Below are 5,609 nucleotides of genomic sequence, written 5' to 3'. Positions count from 1 at the left end.
TCTTATTAATGGAGCACATAGTACAACTTTTAATAGCTGTGTTCGTCCCCCTTCACCACTCATATACAATAGAAAAATGGGAGTTGGGGGTGTACGAACACTGCAAAAATAATGGTACAAGAGGCAGTGAAAGTTGTACTATCTATAATAGAAATCTATAATCTTCTATAATAGAAATGGGAGTGTACGAACACTGCATAAATAATGGTACAAGAGGCATTGAAAGTTGTACTATCTATAATAGAAATGGGAGTTGGGGGGTGTACGAGCACTCCATAAATAATGGTATAAGAGGCACTGAAGGTGGTACTAAAAATGGCACTGGGGTGGGACACGCGTACGCCGTCCTCTTCATCCATGTAGCAGCCTTATTTTCTCTCACATCTATTTTGCCTCACATTTCTTCCCCTCCTTTCTCTGGTTATCACTCTTTCAGGGAAGCTTTGTTTCTTGCTCTTTTTTGCCAGCAGTTAGAATTTTTACACTTTCAAAGATTGTACATCTTTGTTATATTTATCATCTCGTCTGACCTTTCTGTTTTGGTGATCTTGCTATGTTCTTGCAGTTTCTTTGTTGATAATTAGGATTTGGTAAGTATATGATAGTTTCGATTCTTTTGAATGAAATTTCTAGCAAGAAATTCTTCATGCATGTCAGTAGTTATACCTACTTTCTTTTACATTATATTTCATTAATGAATTTGGTAATTTGACGTACGGCGTAAAATTGGGGTTTTGAGCATTCAATCAAATTTTCACCTCAGAGTTGGACCAAAAAATTGAAACGCCGTGATTGAGATTGAACATGTTGGTGGAGGTCTAATTCGTGATCAAACACGAGTGTGCACGATTGTATACAACACATTGATACAATACATGTACTCAAAACACGAGTGTACACCTCTATGTGGGATAGTAAAATTCCTTTGTAACAGATGCTGAGCTCCAACGGTTAGGGAATCAATTTCTCCAAGTGAAATTAGAACAGAAACTCAAACAACGTTCCTGTCTTCTCTTTGTTAAAGAGTCAATATTCCCTACTCTATAGTTATCAAGGTGATTTCAGTTCCAAGTTATCTTGGTGCTTTTAAATTGATGTATAACATGTTCTTTCATGATCTCCAGATAAAAAAATTTATGTCGTATCATTAAAGATGTATGGTCAAATCATCTGCTTAGTTAGCTGGTTAATATTTGTTCCAAAGAAGTTTACTTTACTTTCATTTCATACCTTTTGTTCTCAGACATGCTTAGGGAGTCCAAATAACTGTGTCAGAATTTATACCCCTAAAAGATTGTATCATAAGTTATACAACATTTTTGAGAGGACAGAAGGCCTTAACATTTGACTTTTTGTTGACAGGTAGCTTCGCTTCTAATAAGGTATGCAGCAGTTGTGTACGCGAAGAAAAGAAGAAGGCAGTGTGGTTGGGCAAACTTTACATGATCTTCGCGCAACATCAATTAATGTCGCTAAGACGATTGTTGAAGGATAAAATCCTTTGGTCTCACTAGCTAGACAATAGATTCAAGGCAAACTCTCTAAATACTTAGATGAGGTCTGTTCAAATTTATGAAAGTACTCGCTACTTCTGATGCTTCCTTATTAAGTGAATTTTTACCTATGAACCTTTTTTTAAAATTTTGAGAATGTGAGTCTGTTAGAATTTTATGTGCATATGTGCACTCTAAGCCAACTTGTTTTATGATATGCTTGAAGCAAGTAGAATTTTTTGTTATTGCTTTTATTTCTTTTTTTGCACAGGAATTATATAACATACACCTGAACTTATGTTTGTTGAACATATATGCGTGTAGCTCCCGAAGAGAAAAACATATATATATTTATGTAGGTTCTTATATATTATCAGTTGTGGTAGTAAATCCAGGAAGAGGTTACATAGGTCGTAGAAGGTATATTTATTTAAGATATGAAAGTATTTAACTCCATCTGTTCTAGAAAATGATTCCATTATATTCCCCATTTTTCGTATGTTTCTACTTGTTCTTTTCAGCATCTCTTAACTTAGACCTTTTAGCTGTGTCAGACCGACCTAAGTACTTGAATATTCTAAAGTGACTATTAATTATTAGTGTATCAATAAGGAAGTGTGATTGTAATGTCAAAACAAACAATATTTCACAATGGAATTAGGTCACATATGCTCTGCCTTTTCTCATTATATTTTTCTTACTTTCCTTTCAGCCTTTAGCACTTGCATTGAGAATCTCTTCTATCTATGCACATAAATCTTAATGCAACATTACTACAGCCGGAATTTCAAATAAAGCAGCAAAATTGAAAGAAAATCAAACGAATGGAATGAAAAATCGACAAAAGAAGACCTAAAATCAAAAGGAAAAAAGTAAAATCAGAGATATTGGTGACTGCTAGATACCACCGGGACAGAAGAATGGTACAAAATCTCCTAGGAGAAAAATGTCCATGTATGACTTTGAGTTTCCTTTCTCCCATGGATTAATTCATGTATTTGTTTGTTGATTGATAGGTGTAGGTATATAAAGTCCTATATTGATTAATCACAACAATTAGTTGTTTTAATCCTTTCTTTTTTCTATTCTCATCTCCTATTTGTTCAGTCTTATCTATTGATTTCTTACTATATTTAGTTTCCGCATTTGTTGTTTGATTTCGGGTTTTCTCCCAAGTCAAATCGTATCAGGAAGATTGATGGATTGGATGCACTAGACATCAAATGCTACAGCCTACATTAGACAACGAATCTTCCTCTTCCTTTATAAATATACAATTGTTAGCCTTTGAACATGACATCAAGTGAGATCACTGCATAGACGTTGATTCTTTATAACTTAGTCATTCTTTAGTAATGTTGGTTAAACATACAGGAGTTTGATGCAAATTAGACAAGTCTTTGTTGCTTCACTCAACTTTTGAGAAAATGAGCAACTTAATTATGTCCATAAGAGCCCTGTGTGCATTTTCGGAAGATTTAAAACAAACAAATACCTTTAATATCATTTCAAATTGTGAAGAGTTGTATAGTTCAACCCATCCTTTGTCCGACGAGGAATTGGAAATTTGACACTGATATTCACTAGATGAAGCTAGGTTGTATAGTAATGTAAGTTGATTCGCTTCTCTGCTCTTTTTACTACTAATGTTTCGTTTGCCATATGACAAGCAACTATATTTTGCTGCAACATTAAATATCTAATGTTTATGCTGGATATTTCTTCTCCCAATGTGATGAAAAACCAGTCTCTCAGGATACCACATTTGTGGTGTGATGAAAAACCACTCTTACATGTAACTGAAGGAACACGATTGATCAAGGTTTTTGGTGAATTAGCATAAAACACGTTTATTTGATTTTTGTGTGATTAAAAGTTTAAAACTCCTGGAGGCTTAACGTTTCTGTAAATACTTTTATTGTACTTATGATGACTACTTTATATAAATTGGCTCATCCCTTTTTCTATGTTCCATTATGATAGACGAGATTTCTAATTCTTGAGTCTTGCAGTAAGGGAAGCTGAACATTTTAATTGGGAGATACAAATGAGGGCAGCAACGGACATCATAAAAACTTGACCTACTGTTGTGTACATCACAAAAGACTACAACCATGAAGTAGTGGGAATTTTCAGCTTTCTTATTGAGGCTTGTGCACAGCTATCCAATTATCTTCATGTTGTTTGTTAAAGAAGAGGCAAATATCATTCAAGATTAAACTTCTGCAGTAAAAGAAAATGCCACTTTTGTACTACTGTTGCTACTAATGCTCTTACTGCTCTTAAGTGAATAGTGTAGCTCCGTAGGAATGATGAAACAACTACATTCTGTTGTATTTCATCTTCTTATGATACTTAAAAATGTAGCTAAATCTTCTTTTTTGGGTTGAACGTAGTTTATTAATTGCAGCTCTATGAGTGTTCCTATCAAACTTTAGTTTAACTTTTGAGCTTTCCATCCGTACTTCTAATGTGCTTAGTTGCATCCTTCGGTAAGTTTCCTTTACAAAAATCATAAACTATATTATATCGAGAGACACGGTGGTTCACATGGACAAAAAACTATATGTATTAATTTACCGGCGCTTCAATCTTTGACCTTTTTGGTGTTGGGTCCGTGCTTCCCTCCGGTCTGAGAGAAATGACAAGAGCCATGCCTTATATTTAGACGTTCTTAGATGTAACCCTAAACAGTTTTGATCCTTTAATGTCATAAAAATAAACCATTTTTTTGCGCGGATTGCCCTTCTTTTGGGGTGGTCTTTAAATTATGCCCCTCATATTACTGGTCTTTAATTTTTGCCCTTCGCGTTGCAATCCTAAGCGTTCACGTAGAAATCGTAGGTTACGGGTTTGAATCCGCGCTCAGCATAAATTTTTTAAAAAAAAAAAAAAAAAAAAAATTGCAAGGCAAGATTTGGGTCGCGTGTATCTGGGACCCGACATACACTTGTTAAGGAATTCAAAGTTATGCGAACTCGGCATACTCATGCCTTATGGGCAGACTTGGCATAAGTATGCGGGTCCGCATAACTTTGGTAATTCCTTAACAAGTTTATGCCGGATCCAACATACTTATGGGCAAACTTTTAGTTAAGCCTTAACTAAAAAGTCTTTTCCTAGTTATGCCTTATGGGAGCGGACTTTTAGTTAAGGCACGATTAAAAGTATGCCCATAAGACATAACTTATAAGTATCTTATCATAGGCGGAACTTTTCCTTAAGGCATAACTAAAAATTTGCCTTATAAGATAAAGTTTATGTCATAAGGAAAAGTTATGCCTTATGGGGCATACTTTTAGTTATGCCTTAACTAAAAATCTGTCCCATAAGGCATAACTAGGAAAAGACATTTAGTTAAGGCTTAACTAAAAGTTTGCCCATAAGTATATGGGACCCGACATACTTATGTCAATCGCCTTATAAGGCATAATTATGCGGATCGGTATAACTTTGGCAATTCCTTAACAAGCGTATCTTAGGTGGGGGCGCAAAGAGAAATTCAAACTCTGCCTTGCGAATTTTTTTTAAATTTTTGACTGAGTGGGGGTTCGAACCTGGAATCTATGGATTTTAGCCGAAAGGCAAAATTTAAATATTTCAAATATGAGGGGCAAAATTTCAAGACCACCCCAAAAGAAGGGCAATTCTGCGAATTGCCCAAAATAAACACTTTTGATCTGTCAAAAGCGAACATTCTTAAGCCCGTCAAATTAACAAACTCTGATTTTTATTTTTAATGATTATTCTGAAAAAAATTAAGGGAAACTCATACTTGAAGCTGCAATTCTACTATATTGATGTATTTACGATATGGTGCAATTTTTGGTGTTGCAGTTTCTGATATTTGACATAAGTTCCATAATTTTCTGGTTAAATCATTTTTTCTCACAGGTGACGAGACTACATTCTACACATTTCCTCAGCTTCATTTTCCTATCGCCTCTATTCAAGCTGTTTCATAGAATGACATTCATTACCAAAAGACTATAATTGTGATCCTTAGAAAATCATTTTCCCTTCGTCATACTAACCAAGCATGACACAAGAAATTACATGCTAATAAAAACCCGAGTTCTTTTGCATCTGTTGTAGCTTAAGACGAGAGTATTTTCA

At 34.7% G+C, this 5,609-nt stretch overlaps 1 long non-coding RNA gene across 2 annotated transcripts; it reads left to right on the top strand.

The window, feature by feature from the left end:
- The first annotated feature begins 230 nt into the window (after positions 1–230).
- LOC132047332 (uncharacterized) lies at positions 231–3,884 on the top strand. Of its 2 annotated transcripts, XR_009412830.1 has the most exons (4): positions 231–469; positions 1,363–1,558; positions 2,273–2,447; positions 3,506–3,884. It is a non-coding gene; the product is annotated as an uncharacterized LOC132047332 (long non-coding RNA). The 2 variants fall into 2 exon arrangements; XR_009412829.1 differs by lacking the exon at positions 2,273–2,447 and having other exon boundaries at positions 259–469.
- Positions 3,885–5,609: the final 1,725 nt, after the last annotated feature.

The sequence above is a fragment of the Lycium ferocissimum genome, chromosome 2, assembly GCF_029784015.1.
Source record: "Lycium ferocissimum isolate CSIRO_LF1 chromosome 2, AGI_CSIRO_Lferr_CH_V1, whole genome shotgun sequence".
Lineage (NCBI taxonomy): Eukaryota > Viridiplantae > Streptophyta > Magnoliopsida > Solanales > Solanaceae > Lycium > Lycium ferocissimum.
The sequence above is the reverse complement of the archived record's forward strand: the minus strand, read 5'-3'. Positions and strand labels throughout refer to the sequence as shown.